The sequence below is a fragment of the Alnus glutinosa genome, chromosome 7, assembly GCF_958979055.1.
Source record: "Alnus glutinosa chromosome 7, dhAlnGlut1.1, whole genome shotgun sequence".
NCBI lineage: Eukaryota > Viridiplantae > Streptophyta > Magnoliopsida > Fagales > Betulaceae > Alnus > Alnus glutinosa.
In genome coordinates, this window is record NC_084892.1 from 17490250 (window position 1) to 17511167 (window position 20918).

A 20918-nucleotide genomic window follows, 5' to 3' on the forward strand; every position below is an offset into this window, starting at 1 on the left:
AACCGTCCGGACGATCGAGCCATCCCGTCAGGACGCCCATCTGTCCACTGTTCCATCCGTCCGGACGACGTGTCATCCCGTCCGGACGCTAGACAGACCAGCATCATCCGTCCGGAAGAAGTGTTCATTCCGTCCGGACCCCATACTATATCGAGAAGTTTCTGTGCCAGCTTGCATCCGTCCGGACGTTTCAGTATTACGTCCGGACGGCTCCCAGTACTCGATCAGTTTCTGATTTCTTTCCATGTTCCAAGAAAGGGAAGATCAATCAACCGTCCGGACGATGTGATATCCCATCCGGACGCGCGTCTGCTTAAGGTAAGAATCGCAATTCAAAAATGACCGTCCGGACATCTGACAGCTGTGGTCTGGACGTACGTGCATCAAAGAAGGAAATTACTGATTCGACTTCAACCGTCCGGACGACTGCCTATTATGGTCCGGACGCACACATTGCAGATATGGAAATTGCGTGTTGAAGAATAGCCGTCCGGACGCTCTAGAGCCTTATAAGGAAATTACTTGCAGCGGACGTGCGACCGTCCAGACGATGTGCCATACCGTTCGAACGAGGCCCTTAAACAGGAAAGATTTCTCCGCGAAATTTTTGAAAAATCTTGTCGCACAGTTGTCCGTCCGGATGGCCCATGTCCACCGTCCGGACGGCGCCCAGGTATATTTTGCTTGACACTCATTTGAGCCCGCAGCCTATAAATAGAGGCCCCTGGGCACTAAGAACTGCAAGAATTCGGTGTGAATTCCATTAGAGCTCAGAAAAGTCATCAATCCCTCTGAAGCCATTTTACGAGTGTGCTGTGCTATAAACCGAAGTCTATCTTAGAGGTCGGCTCTAGGATAAAGGATTCCATTGAAGACCCCTTCAGGTAGGTGACCTGGTTAGGAAGCGTTGGTGTTGGGTTACACGTCAGAGATCAAGGTACGGCCACTGCATAGGTACATGTGAGTGTTACTGTCTTGTATCTAGCTATGTCTTCTGAATAGTGGAATTCCTGGGTTTGGCTGTCCCGGAGTGGTTTTTCTCTTAACTAAGTTTCCACTTCGTCAACAAAAATCTGTGTGTCATTTACTTTCCGCTGTGCTTTAATTTTTTTTGACACCTATGTAGACACTTTATTTTTAGAAGTCAATTTCGTTTTTCAATTGGTATCAGAGCGGGTACACTCTGTTTAGGATTTATTTCCTGAGTGTGATCCTCATCTCCTTATGACTTCTATTTTTTGATTACACCTTTTATCATGAATTCTTCTCAGTTATCTAATGAGGATTCTGATATTAAGCTCTTTAAGGTTTTTAATAAATTGAAGAATTCTCAACATTCTAAAATTTCACATAAAGAGCTTAAAAAGGTGAAGCAAGAAAAAGAGTCATTAATTATGCAATTGTCTGAATCACTTGCTTTGATTGACTCTTTGAGATCTGAAAATACCATGCTATTTAATATTATTGATACACTTGAGAATAAATTAAAGGAATCTGAAAATCTGTTGGAAAAATTCTCAAGTGATAATTTGAAAAGCATGTTGTGTATTCATTTAGATATTTCGAACAAGCCTGGTTTAATTGTTGATGATTTGAGTGCTTGTACTTCACATATTTCTTACTTTGAATTATATCCTGTTGATATTAAGCCTGTGATAGTAGATGCAGCTTGTTCAGAAAATTCTTGCTTGAGTAATTGTGTGAAGCCTAACTCCAAGGATTCGGGAACACAAGGTAAGTTTGTTCCTATGTGTCATCATTGTGGGAAGGTTGGTCATATTAGACCAAAGTGTTATCTGTTAAAATCCCACAGACCTTGGAAGAAGCAGGAGGATTCCAAACAGGGAGTTATTGAGAAAACCTCTTCAGATAAATATGTCCCGCCTCATAGGAGGCATATATCTAAAAGAGGTAAGGACTTTATTGTTTGTGAAAATGCTAATCTTAAATTTGCAGAGCCCTTCAAGAAGCATTTCAGCAAACGAAGTCAGCCTACCTGCTATCATTGTGGTGTCTCTGGACACATCAGGCCACACTGTCCTCAGATCCGACATCAGCAGCCTCGGATCAGGAAAACAGAGCAAAAGACAGGTAAGTCTAGCTCTAAACTCTCTAAGCCTCATCATGTTTTTCGGCAACAATGGCATTATCCTCAAAGGGATTCTCCCTCATGCTATCACTGGGGTAAGTATGGCCACATCAAAGCCGAATGCTTCAAAGTGAAGCCTCATAAGCCCAAGAAGAATCAGAACAATGAAGGGCTTGTCAACATGATGAAGAATGCCCTAGTCAGACTGATCAATTGGGACATGGCTCACACCCCTACCTCACAGGTAAATAAGGTATGGGTAAGGAAGGATGAGACAATTCACCCCTTAAGGGGGAGTGGACTCACCTAGTAGGTGAGGTCTCCCATGCCTAGGATTTTGTTCCTAAATCCTAGTGCATGTCAGGTATGTTTGCATTGCATTGCCTACCTTGTCATATCTTATTCACGCCTTGTATTCTGTTTGAGGAACTATTTATTTTATCTCCATATTTTCTCTTGTTGTCTTGAGAAACATCTGTAGATATTTTTGGGGATGACAGTTAAAGCATGTCAGGCGGCTGCTTTTCTGTCTTGGTATTTCTAAACCTCTCTCCACGAGGACGGGTTTGGTTTTACCTTACATGCTAGGATTAGATGTCATTTCCTTTTCCATAAGCATGTCTTTGTTGTTTTTCTGTTTATTTGTTTTCAACAAAAAATTTGGGGAGAAGATGCGGAATTTTATTTTTCTCTTGATTACTTTTCAGATATTGCATGTGTTTTTGCCTAATATCTCAGTTCATTATGCATTGATTAACTATGCTTATATATGATTGAGAGTTTATGCATGATATTTGCTAAGTTTTCATGTTGCATCGTAGTGATAGATAGTTACTTTCTTCATGCGATGAAAATGTGCACTATCTAAGACTCCCCTAAGGTACATCTTTTCCTTCTCTGACTGTTTGCTTCTAGAAATTCTGAATAAGAGAAGAGGTTTGTGATAAGATGGTCAAATTGACCATAGGCTAGTTGAACCTAGGATCTAAAAACTCTGGCATTTCCTCTAGCTTGCAGCACCATAAGAATTGAGCAGTTATTCATATGAATTTTGTGCTTTAAAATTGTCTATTCACTGCTTCTGTACTGAATTTGCAATATGCCTTGCCCTTTATGAGCAAGTAAAAATTTATCTTGTCCTTCATGGTACAAGTAAAACAATTCGGTGTTGTATCTCAGGGGGAGTGTATTAGATGGGGATGGCTAGGCCCTAGTAAGAGTAAGATTTGACTTTTGGCTAATCTGTCACGTATTCTCTCTTCTTTAGGAAATCCGGTTGCTCTTGTCATGATTTTTCAAACCTTGTGGGAAAAGAGTCTTCACACACACACACACACGCATTGCATGAGTTGAGTAATCTATTTAAAATTTCTATCTGCAGGGAAATTTGTGCTTATTGAATACTTAACTCTCATTTAATATTTTTGCATATTTTTGCAAAGCTATTTGACTGCTTTATCAGTTGATTATATATGCGTGTTCTGAAGCTAACTTTTGGGAATAATATTTTTTTTGTAAATTTTTCTCAAGTTTCAGATTTTCAGTGTGAAGCGTCCGGATGGACCTACTCTTACATCCGGACGAGCGCAGTCTTGCCATATGCTGATCTAGCAGTTGTCATCCGGATGGTTAAGTGACACATCCGGACAGGATCTTTATAGGTTTAAGACTTGCGTCTCTTTTTCTGCCATACACACATCTTTTCATTTTTATTGATTTATCATGGCATGTTGTGTGTTTTTCTTGTGGATTTCTCCCGAGATTTTGGCATTCTTTGCACATCTCTTTTCATCCCATGATCGTCATTGTGTCTTCTGTTATTCTTTAAAGTCTTTATGCTTTTAGAGTATTGGAATATTTGTTGGGATATTTTCTTGAGATAGTGTGCATGAAAATCCTTCTATGTCTCTGTGTTGGGCTGATCAAGATATTTATGCCTTATGAGTAGCTGCATTGCTTATATTTCTCTTTGGCATCCATTTGACAGCCGTGTTAAATACCACATTATTTTTTGAACTGACAGGATCTAATGGTATTTCTGGAGATATTTCTGGTTGGTTTTGATTCAAGAATATGATATCCAGCGGCTCCCAACACAATGTTTGACAGATGGATCCTTTGGAAAACTGACTGTTGTTGAAGTTGGATGTTCAAAATCCAAAGGTCTCAGGATTAAGATGAGCTTTTCCCCCTAGCTCATGCAGAGCTTTCCGTAGCATTCCCTCAGATTTGCATCAGTTAGAGGTTTAGTGGTGAATCTCCTCAATTATCTTGCAGACCAGTTGCTTAGAGGATGTTAATCTGCGGATAACCAGGTTCAGGCTTTTCAAAATCAAGAGATTGAAGATCTTTCAGTCCATGGTTCCCAGCTTCCTGAGCTAGAAGCCGAAGTAGTACAAATCCAGCTTTTTATATGGTTTGCTCTCCGTTACTTGATTTCAGTGGATCAGCAGGATTTGGTACTTGGAGGATTTTTATTCCCCTTTTTGGGCCATTTGCAAACGTTTCTCTACCTTCCTATTGTTTGGGATTTTAGAACGTTTTTGTCTGTGGATAATATTACTCTGTTTACCCGGGTCCTTTTGAGACCGTTAGGGGGAGTAATTTTTATGACAGTTGGTTTTTATTATTCTGTTTTCCCTTTGTCCCTTTGTGACAAAAAGGGGGAGTAATTTTTATTTATTGGACCGGGAATGTATTTCCAAACCGGTCAAGTGATTTTTGTCCCAGAATGGCCAAATGGGGAGTTTGTTAGTATTTTGGCCTTATTTTGTGTTTGGACAAAATCACTTAAGTGTAAAGATGCTGTAAACAGGGATTCCACTATTCAGAGTCTGCAAGTCAGAAGAATTCAAGTTCCCTGTCAGCCGTCCGGACGATCGAGCCATACTGTTCCATCTGTCCGGACGCTAGACAGACCAGCATCATCCGTACGGAAGAAGTGTTCATTCCGTCCAGACCCCATACTATATCGAAAAGTTTCTGTGCCACCTTGCATCTGTCCGGACGTTTCAGCATCACGTCCGGACGCCTCCCAGTACTTGATCAGTTTCTGATTTCTTTCCAAGTTCCAAGAAAGGGAAGATCAATTAACCGTCCGGACGATGTGATATCCCGTCCAGACGCGCGTCTCCTTAAGGAAAGAATCGCAATTCAAAAATGACCGTCCCGACGTCTGACAGCTGTGGTCCGGACGTACGTGCATCAAAGAAGGAAATTGTTGATTCGACTTCAACCGTCCGGACGACTGACTATTATGGTCCGAACACGCGCATTGCAGATATGAAAATTGCGTGTTGAAGAATAGCCGTCTGGACGCTCATCCCCCATGGTCCGGATGCTCTAGAGCCTTATAAGGAAATTACTTGCAGCGGACGTGCGACCGTCCAGACGATGTACCATACCGTCCAGACGAGGCCCTTAAACAGGAAAGATTTCCCCGCGAAATTTTCGAAAAATCTTGTCGCACAGTTGTCCGTCCGGACAGCCCATGTCCACCGTCCGGATGGAGCCAGGTATATTTGCCTGACACTCATTTGAGCCCTCAGCCTATAAATAGAGGCCCCTGGGCACTGAGAACTGCAAGAATTCGGTGTGAATTCCATTAGAGCTCAGAGAAGTCATCAATCCCTCTGAAGCCGTTTTACATGTGTGCTGTGCTATAAACCAAAGTCTATCTTAGAGGTCGGCTCTACGATAAAGGATTCCATTGAAGACCCTTTCAGGTAGGTGACCTGGTTGGGAAGGGTTCATGTTGGGTTACACGTCAGAGATCAAGGTACGGCCACTGCATCGGTACATGTGAGTGTTACTGTCTTGTATCTAGCTATGTCTTCTGAATAGTGGAATTCCTGGGTTTGACTGCCCTGGAGTGGTTTTTCTCTTAACTGAGTTTCCACTTCGTCAACAAAAATCTGTGTGTCATTTACTTTCCGCTGTGCTTTAATTTTTGTTGATACCTGTTGTAACGCCCCCAAATCGCTAAGGGTTAGGTTCGTCAATTTCTTACACCAAACTGCAAAGATTCGTAAGGTCTGCCAACAACCTAGCTAATACGCTGAATTAATAAATTAAATAACAAAAATAATAAAGATTTTAAAACTCAAAGCTTTAATAAATGCGGAAACAGTTATTTCGAAAAGAGCAATTGTGTTTGATTTAATAATTGAAAATCTAAAGAAAAACTAAATTTATTGTGCAAGTGCACTTATTAAGGTAACTGAGATGCAATATCCTAATGCTAGCCTAGATCCCATCCCGGCCGCCTAGGTCTCTCTGCTCATAACCTGAAAACAAAACAAAAATAAGGGGTGAGCGAAAAATGCTCAGTAAGGTAACCCTCAACCATAAAACGGTTGAGTTAAATTCATTTTCTTTAAAACAATTATTAAAATACACTTGAAATCTAAATTTCTAGAATACAAATAATAAAAATTCGGAATTTTACTTAACACATAAAATTACTGGTTGATAAATAAATTTCTCATATGTAGGGCCCATGTACACTATTACGCCCTGTGTACTAGGGTTGCGCGGTCTACTGCGACCTCAGGCAGGTAAACTGTGGCCACAGGCCCTGCCCCGTCAGCTAATTAATTGAAGTGCACTTAGCATGACATAGGGATGGATCCGCTTTCTCTAAGTCCTTGAGCGGTTGCGCTTCCATCCAAGCAACGGTACCGAGCTTAAACTCTGCAAATCTCTGTGAATATATCTGGGGCCAAAATAATAGTCTCCTCCACACACGTGCCTCATTTATAAAAATCTCATTCTCACAAATTATTCTTATTCCTTTGATAATTCTTGAGGCAACGTGTGGGAGGGTTTTTACTCTCCTTTTCTCATTAATTTCAAAAAGCTGTAACTTCCCGTCTCGGGAACCAACTACACAATTTACGAATAATTAGAAAAATCCTTTATAACCAAAGCTTCTTTTAAAACAGTGATTTCAAGATTAACATTTATACCGACAAATTTTTATCTCAAAACTATTTTTAAAACAGTCCTTCCTGCATCAATATAATTTGAAATATAGAACAAGAACAATTAATTGCAAATATGTTTAAAAAAAAGGATAAAGTAATATGACATAAAACAATTTGAAAAGGGGTAGAGGATCCCTTACCTCTCTGATTGCAATAAGTCGCTGGACTATCTCGACTGCTAACTAGTCACCTGATACAGGTTTATATAAATCAATATCTCGTGCTAGACACTAAACTACACACTAACACCACTAGGATTTGTCTTGCTAACCTACTGAGAATGGATTCCTTAGGTATGTTTAACAACATTAATAAAGGTAATTGTCATCAGAAATATTCTCCTTCAATATAATAAAGTTTAATAAACTCCGATATCACGAACTATACTCTTAATAAAAAATGGTTTATAAAAATGATCCATGATTTTTAAGGAATTTACAAGAAGATTTGAATGTTTACATTAAACTACTTTGTACTAAAAATAGAATTTTTTTAGGACTATACATCTCTTTGTGAAAGAATTTAGGGCAAACCCAAATCTTTACATAAAAGTAAAAAGAAAAGAATCAAAACAAAATAAACAACAATTTATCGTTTCCCCCAAAATAGCCTCCGGCTGAATTGAAAAGTGAGAGAATTTCATAATCCAACCATTCTGAATTGAGTTTGGCTAAGACAAGAGAAGATAAAATATATATATATATATATATATATATATCTATATACCTCTTGGTGGTATTAGAAAAAGGAAAGAATAGGGAAAAAAAAACAAAAGAAAAGGAAAACAATACACATATGACGTTGGGATTTGGAGAAGACAAAGGAGAGAGAGAAAAAAAAGAAAAAAATAGAAGAAGACCATGTCTAGGCTGCTAAGGAAGTCAACAAGGAAAAGAAAGAACATAGGGGAAAGATGTATGTTATGTCGGTACAGCAAAAACAGAAAGGAAAAAAGAAAAAGAACAAAAGAAAGTAAAGTAAATGCATGTGACGTTGGTACAGAGAAGAAGCAGAGAAAAACAAAAGGCAAGAACACAGAGTACGGCTAAAATCAAAATGAGAAGAAGAAGAAAAGAGACAGAAATATACCTGCAATTTACCGACCCTCAAACGCACAGTGAAAGGGAGAGTGATGGCTAAGAGATTTATTTATAGGAGTAGGGTTTTATTCTTTGACTGCTAGGGTTTTATATAATAAAACAGGTATTTCAATAAGAATAAAATTGCATAAAATAAAAATATAAAATATGGTCCTCATATTTTTTTATAAATATAAAATTTAAAAGTGGAACTTAAATTGATATAAATTTATTAAATTTAAAAGCAGGTGTTTTAATAAAACATAGAAGCAGTTATTTAATAATAAGAAATAAAATTTTCATATGAAACAAAAAATCAAGTGTTTATTATTCCCGTCTAGTTATCCATTCTCATAGGTCGTAAAGACTATTCTGCCCTCGAAAGGGGGTCGGGGTTATTACACCTATGCACACACTTTATTTTTAGAAATCAATTTCGTTTTTCAGATAGTTTTATATGCACAGTCTTAATTATTTTCTTCTACACTCCTCTCATACGAGGGCCATTAAATCCCTGTTCGTTTAAGCGGCTAATTATTGGAGCACAGACTCCCTTACCATGTTTTTTTAGCTTTTCCGCACTAGTAGTCAAAGTAGCATACTTAGACATTGGTCATCCCGACAACTAAGAACATTGACCATCTCGACAGTCAATTAAGTAGCCATGACTTGCCTAGCACATTGACCATCTCAACAGCCAACTTGTACTTATTATTATTTTTCGCACAGGCGGTATGCCTGTCCATTGGTCATCCCAACAACCAACTTGTTATTAACCCTGCATAATTTTTACAACAATATGCAATATGCTATTCTTATGCATATAATTAAATAAAGCAGAAATCATAACATTATAAAAAACAACCACATATGATCCTCAGTGTGTAAGAATACTCACAATTCTTTCCTGCTTCAGAAAGTATTCACAGAAATGATAACTGCAAAATTATATACATGCAATAATAAATTAGTATAAATTACTAAGAACTTATTTTGACACTTTTATCACTTTCGACTTTTAAACCACTTAACCCAATTTCTAATGTTGCTTAGATATTATAACAGTATAGAAAATAGGTTAATTACATTACCATCTATTTCGTGTGGGCATTATTGCGGCATTTATTAATTGAGGACTAAAATACCCTTTAACTAAAAGGAGTATTACCATGGCATTAGAATTAAAAGCTTATATATATTTTTATCAAATCAACATAATAGCTCCATTAATATAAATGGTAGATTTTATATTTTAAAAGTATGCAAGCGGTACAGTATAAATAATCCTTATTTTAATCTTATAAAATTTGGGTGGAATAACGGCATTAGTGTTACTAATGCCTAAAAAAACTCTTAGAATTTTGGGCGGCATAACAACGCTTTTGTAAAATATTACTTTTTACTCAGGCATCACAACGGCATGATTTATTACTTAAATACGCCACTTGAAATACCCTGTTAAAACACAACTTAAAATAATAAAAACTGTAAAATCAAAAAAATATTAAAACAAAGTTAATAACTTAAAAATCACGTAAAATAAATCAAAGCCTTTAATTAGAAATTTACCAAATATAAATAATGTGCTTTACGTTTCAAAACATGTGGATAGAATAATTGAAAAATTAAATGGACTTCTAATTTAACAGTGTGTATGAACAGTGTGCAACAAAATATTAAATGCGGAATTAAAGGAGCCAAATATTTTGTTGACGAAGTGGAAACTCAATTAAGAGAAAAACCACTCCGGGGCAGCCAAACCCAGGATATCCACTATTCAGAAGACAAGACTAGATACAAAGTAGTAACACTCACATACCCCTGATGTAGTGGTCATACCTTGCTCTCTAACGTGTAACCCAAAACGAACGCCTCCCAACCAGGTCTCCTACCTAAAAGGGTATTCAATGGAATCCTTTACCTTAGGGCCAATCCCTAAGATAGACTTCACAGCTAATCAAATCACACACTGGCAAAGCAAGAGAGATAGCAGATCTTCAATATCTCCCTAAACACCCTCTCTAAGCTGTAGAGAATTCACCATCGAATTCTGTGTTGAAAGCATACCTAGAGCCTCTTATTTATAGGCTTAGGAAACCCAAAATCGAGTCAAAAACGGATTCTGAGGCACGTGCGTCTGGACGGGAGCCAGGGCCATCCGGACAGGCCAAGTTTTTCCTGTTTGAAAAGTAATTCTGGAATTTTCTGCAGGGCCGTCCGGACAGTTAAATGTTTCCGTCCGGACTGGGTCCTTCCGGACTCAATTAATTGCCTTCTGGAAAATCAATTTATAGAACTTTTTCTTAGCTTTCCATCGACGCTGATTTCATCCCAATCCGATGTTTGAGTAAAACGTTATGACGAAAATACCCGAGGGTGTCCGGACGGTCAACTGCAACCGCCTTTCCAAAGTAGCACTGAAAGCTTCCATACAAGTCCGTGTCCGGACGGTTGCACTTTGGCTGCACGTAATTACCATAATAAGGCTCTAAGCATCCGGACCCTAATGGCATCCGGACAGTATAGCCACATCGTCCGGACGGATGCACTGGAACACTGGGATCTTCTCGAACTCTGAAGAGAGTCCGGACGATTTGCCATTACGTCCGGACGGATGCAATCTTGAATAGTTCGAAGCTTCTAGACACTGATGGGCGTCCGGACTGAAAGATCTCATCGACCGGACGGATTATGCTTTGACAAAAGAGCGTCCGAACCGGAATCCACGTCGTCCGGACGGGTGATGCTTTGGACAGTTGGGCATCGGGACAGGATGACATGTCGTCCGGACGGTTGACAAGGAACCGAGTTTTCTGACTTGCAAACTGTGCAGAATCTTCTGGAAGCACTTCTGAATAGCGGAATCCCTGTTAAACAACATCATTACAATGAAGTGATTTTGTCCAACAGAATGCAGCCAACACAAAAACTAACAAACTCCCCCTTTGGCCATTCTGGGACAAAAATCACTTGACCGGTTAAAAATACAATGCCGGTCCAAATCAAAAATTACTCCCCCTTTTTGTCGCAATGGGACAAAGGTTAAAACAGAGTAATGAGAAAAACCACACAACAATTACTCCCCCTCAATGTCTCAGAAGAACATGGGTAAACAGAGTAATAATATCCACAGACAAAAACTTTCTAAAATCCAAAACAATAGGAGAATAGAGAAAAGTCTGCAAGTGGCCCAAAAGAGAGGAACAAAAATCCTCCAAGTATCAATTCCTGCTGATCCACTGAAATCAATTAACGAAGATGAAAAATTGAAATGACTTCTAAAAGTAAAGTGTGTGCAACAAATGTCAACAAAAATTAAAGCACAGCGTAAAGTAAATGACACAAAGATTTTTGTTGACGAAGTGGAAACTCAGTTAAGAGGAAAACCACTTCGGGGCAGCCAAACCCAGGAATTCCACTATTCAGAAGACAAAGCTAGATACAAGACAGTAACACTCACATGTACCGATGCAGTGGTCGTACCTTGATCTCTGACGTGTAACCCAACATGAACGCTTCCCAACCAGGTTCACCTACCTGAAGGGGTCTTCAATGGAATTCCTTACCTTAGAGCCGACCTCTAAGATAGACTTCGGTTTACAGCACAGCACACTTGAAAAACGGCTTCGGAGGAGATATCACGTCTCTGAGCTCTAATGGAATTCACACCGAATTCTTGTAGCTCTAAGTGCCCTGGGGCCCCTATTTATAGGCTGGGGGTCATAATGGGTGTCAGTCAAAATATGCCTGGGGGCCGTCCGGACGATGAACCATGGCCGTCCGGACAGACAACTTTGCGACAAGATTTTCTGAAATTTTCGGGGAGAAATCTTTCCTGTATACGAACATTGTCCGGACGGAATGGCTCGATCGTCCGGACAAACGCACGTCCGCTGTAAGTAATTTCCAAAACCGGCTTCGCGCGTCCGGACCAAGGGGCAGGAGCGTCCGGCCGGCTAAACTTCAACATGCAATTTCCATATCTGATGCGCGTGCGTCCGGACAATGAGGGGGAGACGTCCGGACGGTTGAAGTCGATTCTCGATACGATGTAGGTTTCCGGACTGAAGAAGCACGTCGTCCGGACAGATGATGCTTGTCTATCTGATGTCCGAACGGAATGACACGTCGTCTGGACAGATGGAACAGTAGACAAATGGGCGTCCGGACGGGATGACACATCGTCCGGACGGCTGACAGGGAACTTGAAATTCTTCTGACTCGCAGGCAAAATCTTCTGACATCACTCTAAAAGTGGAATCCCTGTTTACCGCATCATTAAACATAAGTGATTTTGTCCAAACACAGAATAAGGCCAAAATACTAACAAACTCCCCCTTTGGCCATTCTGGGACAAAAATCACTTGACCGGTTTGGAAATACATTCCCGGTCCAAAATAAAAATTACTCCCCCTTTTTGTCACAAAGGGACAAAGGGTAAACAGAGTAATAAAACAACCAACTGAAATAAAAATTACTCTCCCTAACGGTCTCAGAAGGACCCGGGAAACAGAGTAATATAAATCCAAGAGTTATAATAAATAACAAATTGTCTCAAAATAACAAAAAACAATAAAAAGTAAACAAAGAAACACGAGGGAATCAAACATCCTCTGCCAGAGGTGTAGCTCTGGGAGTCCGACGTGCAGCCTTTGGTGCAGCAGCCTCATCATCACTGCTATCTGGATGATGGACTTGGAGACACTCCTAAAAGTCCAAGTGGGTCTGCTCCACCCTCTTGCTGATGGACCGCATTTCTAGCTGCATGGAGGACACGGACTACTGCATGGAGGACATCGACACCTGCATATTGCTCATCCCCCCCTGAAGAGCAGCAAGAGCCTCCATAATCTGAGAAACATTGACCTCTGGTTCAGAAGGCGGGACAGTGTGAGAGGATGAAGCTACGTCCGGAAAAGCAACATGCATTGCAGTAGGCATATCCTTATCAGAATCCTCTCTCTGCAGCTGCGTATTTGACTTCAGCAAAGTCTGTTTGCTGAGGGGCTGTTTCATCTTCATCCTAGGCTCTCCATCTACATTGATATTGGACTGTAGGATGATCTGAGTAAGGAGGCAGCCAAAAGGAAGACCTGCAGTGCCCTCATCACGAGCCTCGAGCATGACTCCCAGAATATGCTTGCAGAGACAGAAAGGAAAGCGAAAATGAACAGCATAAACAAATTGGGCCTTCTTCAATATCAGATTACTGCGCCTGGTAACCGGCCACAGATTGTGCAGAATAATTTTGGCCAACATACGATGAGCTGGGCCTAGAGCACCAATCTTGATGGAGGTCTGATGCCCCCCACCCTGTGGAACAGCATGGAAAAACTCTCAGAGCTCATCCATAGAGGGAGGAAGCACCACCTCGTTGAATGGACTGGCAGGTAGATCGAGAACAGGTACCCCGATAAACTGGCTGATGATCTGGGGATCAACAGTGATTATGTGTCCGTCAACAGTGGACTACAGTACCGTCCCACGCTCATCATCCTGAGCAACCTCCAAGTTTGCATAAAAAAGTCGGACCAACCTGGTGAGGACGACGCAGGCACTGGTATAGAGGTATGTCCACTAATAATGCTGGATAGTCTCATGGATACTGTTCAGCGAAGGCACCATGATATCTACACGGACCACGTTCCGTTTAGCAATGACAGTCCGGTCCATAATCTTCGCTTGTATTTCATTTTGCTCTGCTTCTGTCCTCTGATGGACCCGGCGCTAGGAACTGATGGCAGACATGATTCTGCAAAAAGAAAACCAACAAGAATATTTAAAAAAAAAAATAATCCCCAAAAATAATCTTGTTAGGTTAGCAAAAATTTTGGGCAGAATAACAGCAGAAAAAGGACTATTTAAAAAAGCAGAAATTATCATAGTCCTACAAATAATCCCAACATGGTATAAGCAACTCAAACTCTCAATAACACTCCTAATCAAATATTGAAATTCTAAAAATGTAAGAACTGAAAAGAATAGGACAAGAAAAATACCTGAAGAGTGATTGAGAATGCAAAGAGACACAAAGGGATGATATTACTCTAAAAACACCAAAGAAAATTACTCACAAAAGTCAAAAACTAGATTTTGTGGGGTATGGAGAAAATGGTCTAACTGGGCTATTTATAGCCTCTGTGGGTCACCCGTCCGGACGGAGTTTTCAAGACGTCCGGACTCGTGGGCCTCGGGAACGTGCGTAACGATCATGCTCGTCCGGACTAAATAAATTACGCATTCGAACGATGGTGACAGCGCACGTGAGTCCAGACGTACAACAAGACCTGTTCGGACGATGAGGCACTACACTTGTCCGGACTTCCAAAGAATACCGTTTGGACTACCATGCTACACCCGTTCGGACTCCAAGGAATACCATCCGGATGCTCCACACTGAAACACCAGAAAAAACTGAGAAGAATTTACAGAGATCAAATTTTCTCAAGTCAGTGTCAGAATACGCATACATAATCAACTGATAACACAATCAAAACGCATCTCAAAAATAAACAGAGACATAAAAGGAAGTTGAGATTTCAATTAGCACAAATAATTTTTTCTGATCATATACAAATCAAATAGGCAACTCAACTCAAGCAATGCGTGTGTGTGTGGAGACTCTTTTCCCACCAGGTAAGACTTTCCAAGACATGACAAATAGCAACTAGATTTTCTAGACATGAGAGAAAATCAAAGACAGATTAGCCAAAAGTCAAACCTTATAACTTGCTAGGGCCTAGACACCCTCATCTGATACACTCCCCCTAAGATACAGCACATAGTTTGTTTTACTTGTACCATATAGGACAAGATAAAATTTTACTTGCTCATAGAGGGCAAGGTGAATTTAAGCACATAAGCAGTGATTAAACAGATTTAAAGCACAAAACTTTTTATGAAATACTGCTCGAATCTTATAGAACTGCAAACAGTAGGGAGTGCCAGAGTTTATAGATGCTAGGTTTAACCAGCCTGTGGTCAATTTGGCCATCTTATCAATGACTTCTTCTCTTATCAAAAATTTCCAAAAGCAAAGATTTAGAGAAGGAAAGATGTACCTTTAGGGGGGGCCCAGGATAGTGCACTTTTTCATCGCATGAGGAAAGAAGCTATCCTACTTTTGTATAAACAGGAAAAACACTTGGCCAATATAGTCAAAACTCTCAATTATATCTTAGCATATTTAATCAATGCACAACGAATTGAGATATTAGGTAAGAATACATGCAATATCTAAGAAGCCAAGGGAAAAAAAATCCTGCAAATTCTCCCCAAATTTTTTATTTTTTTTATTAAAAATGAATGCAATATGGAAAGAAAACATCACATGCATGGCAAGATCAAACCTGATGATGCCAATACAGAAAAAAAAGTCGCTCGACCTGCTTTTTCTGTCTTCCCCAAACAGTACCTGCAATGCCCTCTCAAGAGAATAGGGGGCACAACAAACTGGTTCCTAGATTGCATAGTAAGCACACAAATATAACAAGTAAATGTGCAAGCAATCAAACCTGATGCCTTAGGATTAGGAACCGGATCCTGAGCATGAACACCTTCTCCTGCTAGGTGCGTTCGTTCCCCCTCATGGGGTGAATGGTCTCATCACTCTTGACCCATACCTACTTGACTCGAGGCGGTGGCTTGCAGGTCTTGTCCATGTTGTCCATTCTCCTTAGCATACCTTGCATTTGGCTAAGCAATCCTTCATAGCCATGGTTGCCATTGGGCTTCTGCAGCTTTCTATTGTAGCGCCTTGATTTGTTCTTCTTTGGTTTGACACTCTGATTGGCAGGAACAAACCTTTGTTGATGCTGCGGAGCCTGAAGTGCCGTAGGAAGTAAAGTGCCTGATGTAGCTTTTGTTGGCAGCTCCTTCTGAACCTTCAACTTCTGAGCCTGGAGATGTGGACAATTGGGTCGGATGTGATCGGTAATGCCGCAGTGATGGCAGGTAGGCAAGCTTCTTTTGTTTGAATGCTTCTTTGTATTCTCTGCAAAATTATGATTAGCATTCTTACAAATAACATTGCCCTTACCTTTTATATGTCTCCTATGCGGAGGGACATATTTTGATGAGGAAGAATCATCAACTTCACTTTTCCTCATAGCATCCTGTTTAATACAAGGCCTGTGGGATTTCAACAAATAACAATTTGGCCTAATATGACCAATTTTCCCACAATTATGACAAGTAGGAACAAACTTACCTTGTGTTCCTGATTCCTTGGGCTTGGGCATCACACAATTATTCAAGCAAGAATTATCCAAACAAGCAGTGTCTACTATCACAGGCTTAATAATAATGTAATCTAATTCAGAATCAGCAACATGTGAAGTAGAAGCACTCAAGTCATCAACAACTAAATCAGGCTTGTTGGAAATATCTGAATGAATACAAAGAATGCTTTTCAAATTATCACTAGAGAATTTTTCCAATTTCTTCTCAAGTGAATCAATAATGTCAAATAGCATGGTATTCTCAGATCTCAAAGAGTCAATCAAAGCATGTGATTCAGACAATTGAACAATCAAAGACTCTTTTTCCTGCTTCACCTTTTTAAGCTCTTTATGAAAAATTTTAGAATGTTGAGCATTCTTCAATTTATTAAAAACCTTAAAGAGAATAATATAAGAATCCTCACTAGATAACAAAGAAGAATTCATGATAAAAGAAGTAAAAAAATATAGAAGTCACAAAAGATAAGGATCACACTCAGGAAATAAATCCTAAACAGAGTGTACCTGCTCTGATACCAATTGAAAAATTGAAATGGCTTCTAAAAGTAAAGTGTGTGCAACAAGTGTCAACAAAAATTAAAGCACAGCGGAAAGTAAATGACATAAAGATTTTTGATGACGAAGTGGAAACTCAGTTAAGAGAAAAACCACTCTGGGGCAGCCAAACCCAGGAATTCCACTATTCAGAAGACAAAGCTAGATACAAGATAGTAACATTCACATGTACTGATGCAGTGGTCGTACCTTGATCTCTGACGTGTAACCCAACACGAACGCTTCCCAACCAGGTTCACCTACCTGAAGGGGTCTTCAATGGAAGTCCTTACCTTAGAGCCGACCTCTAAGATAGACTTTGGTTTACAGCACAGCACACTTGAAAAATGGCTTCAGAGGAGATATCACGTCTCTGAGCTCTAATGGAATTCACACTGAATTCTTGCAGCTCTAAATGCGCAGGGGCCCCTATTTATCGGCTGGGGGTCAAAATGGGCGTCAGGCAAAATATGCTTGGGGGCCGTCCGGACGGTGAACCATGGCCGTTTGGACGGACAACTGTGCGACAGGATTTTCCAAAATTTTTGCGGAGAAATCTTTCCTGTATAAGAACATCGTCCGAACAGGATGGCTCGATCGTCCGGACGAACGCACGTCGGCTGCAAGTAATTTCCATAACAAGCTTCTCGCGTCCGGACCATGGGGCAGGAGTGTCCGGATGGCTAAACTTCAACACGCAATTTCCATATCTGATGCGCGTGCGTCCAGACAATGAGTGGGAGACGTCCGGACAGTTGAAGTTGAATCGGCAGTTACCATATACGATGCACCAGTGTCCGGACCACAGCTGTCAGACGTCTGGACGGTCCATTTCGAACTGCGATTCTTGCCTTACGGAGATACGCGTCCGGACGGGATACCACATCGTCCGGACTGTTGATTTGTACTTCCCTTTCTTGAAACTTGGAATGAATCAGTGAACCATTCGAGAACTGATAGGCGTCCGGACGTGCTGCTGAAATGTCCAGACGGAGAAAGCTAGCACAGAAGCTTCTCGATATGATGTAGGTGTCCAGACGGAAGAAGCACATCGTCCGGACAGATGATGCTTGTCTGTCTGATGTCTGGACGGAATGACACGTCGTCCGGACGGATGGAACAGTAGACAGATGGGCGTCCGGACGGCTGACAGGGAACTTGAAATTCTTCTGACTCACAGGCAGAATCTTCTGACATCGCTCTGAAAGTGGAATCCCTGTTTACCGCATCATTACACATAAGTGATTTTGTCTAAACACAGAATAAGGCCAAAATACTAACAGGAGAGAAATCCGTATAAAAAGCTGGATTTGAACTACTTCGGTTTCTAGTTCAGGAAGCCGGGAACCACGAATTGAAAACCTTCAATCTCTTGATTTTGCAAAGCCTGAAATTGGTTATCTGCAGATTGACATCCTCTAAGGTCTACAAGATAAATGAGGAGATTCACCACTGAACCTCTAACTGATGCAGATATAAGGGAATGCTACAGAAGGCTCTGTATGAGCTAGGGTAAAAGGCCCATCTTAAATCCTGAGACCCTTGGAAATTTTGATCACATGACCTCAAACAAAATTAATTTTCCAAATGATGCATCTGTCAAACACTGTGCTGGGAGCCGCCGGATGTTGTATTCCTGAACCAAAACCAATCAGAAATATCTCTAAAAAATACCATTAGATCCTGTTAGTGCCAAAAATAATGTGGTATTTAAAACGGCTGTTAAAAGGATGCCAAAGAATTACAAAAACAAATATCGCAATCCAAATGACCCAGATATATCAATATCAACCCAACACACAGACATAATAGATTTTCATGCACACTATCTCAAGAAAATATCACAACAAATATTCCAATATTCTAAAAGCATAAAAACTTAAAAGAATAACGGAAGACACATTGAAGATCATGGGATGAGAAGAGATGTGCAAAGAATGCCAAAATCTCGGGAGAGATCCATGAGAAAAACACACAACATGACATGATAAATCAATAAAAATGCAAAGATGTGTGTATGGCAGAAAAAGAGAAGCAAGTCTTAAACCTATAGAGATCCTGTCCAGATGTACAACTTCTAGGTCAGCATAAGGCAAGACTGCTCTCGTCTGGACTTAAGAACAGGTCCATCCGGACGCTTCACACTGAAAATCTGAAGCTGGAGAAAATTTGTAGAAAAATATTTTTCACTAAAGTTAGCTTCATAATCAACTGATAAAACAGTCAAATAGCATTGCAAAAATATGCAAAGATATAAATGAGAGTTAAGTATTCAATAAGCATAAATTTCCCTGCAGATAGAAATTTTAAATAGATTACTCAACTCATGCAATGCGTGTGTGTGTGAAGACTTTCTCAATAAGGTATGAAATTCTCTGATATGACAAAAAGCAACCAGATTTTCTAAACAAGAGAGAAAATCAATGAAAGATCAGCCAAAAGTCAAACCTTATCTTACAAGGGCCTAGCCACCCTCATCTGATACACTCCCCCTAAGATGCAACACCTAATTGTTTTACTTGTACCATGAAGGACAAAGTAAAAATTTTTACTTGCACGTAAAGGGCAAGGCATATAGCAAATTCAGCACATAAGCAGTGAATATACAATTTAAAGCGCATAATGCATATGATTTACTGCTTGATTCTTATGGTGCTGCAACCTAGAGAGTGCCAGAATTTTTTAGGCTCTAGGTTCAACTCGCATGTGGTCAATTTGACCATCTTAATCAAAGACCTCTTCTCTTATCTACAATTTCTAGAAGCAAAAAGTCAGAGAAGGAAAAGATGTACCTTAGGGGATTCTTAGATAGTGCACATTTTCATCGCATGAGGAAAGCTTAGCAGATATGATGCATAAACTCTCAATCATATATAATCATATTTAATCAATGCACAATGAACTGAGATATCAGGCAAAAACACATGCAATATCTGAAAAGCTATCAAAAGAAAGAAATAAAGTTCTGCATCTTCTCCCCAATTTTATTATTTTTTTTTTGTTGAAAAATGAGACAGAAAAAAAAAACAACAAAGACATGCTTATGGAAAAGGAAATGACATCTAATCCCAGCATGTAAGGTAAAACCAAACCTGTCCTCATGGAGAGGTTTAGAAATACCAAGATAGAAAAGCAGCTGCCCGACGTGCTTTAACTGTCATCCCCAAAAAAATATCTGCAAATGTTTCTCAAGAAAACCAGAGAAAATATGGGGATAGAATAAAAGGTTCCTCAAACAGAATGTAAGGCATGAATAAGATATGACATGGTAAACGATGCAATGCAAACATACCTGACATGCACTAGGATTTAGGAACCAAAATCCTAGGCATGGGAAGACTTCACCTTTACTAGGTGAGTCCACTCCCCCTCAAGGGGTGAATGGTCTCATCCTTCTTGACCCATACCTGCTTGACCCGTGGCGGTAGGTTGCAGGTCTTGCCCATGTTGTCCATTCTCCTTAGCATACCTTGCATCAGGCTCAGAAACCCTTCATAGTCATGGTAGGTAATGGGCTTTTGCGGCTTTCTCTTGTAGCGCCTTGATTTGTTCTTCTTTGATTTGCCACTCTGATAGGCAGGAACAAACTGCTGTTGATGCCATGGAGCCAGAAGTGCCGTAGGAGGTAGAGTGCCTGATGTAGCTCTAGTTGGCAGCTTCCTCTGATCCTTCAACTTCTGGAGTTGTGGGCATTTGGATCGGATGTGACCGGTGATGCCACAGTGATGACAGGTAGGCAAGCTTCTTTTGTTTGAATGCTTCTTTGTATTCTCTGCAAAATTATGACTAGCATTCTTACAAATAACTTCCCCTTACCTTTTATATGTCTCCTATGCGGAGGGACATATTTTGCTGAGGAAGAATTTTCAACTTCACTTTTCCTCAGAGCATCCTACTTAATCCAAGGCCTGTGGGATTTCAACAAATAACAATTTGGCCTAATATGACCAATCTTCCCACAATTATGACAAGTAGGGACAATTATTCAAGA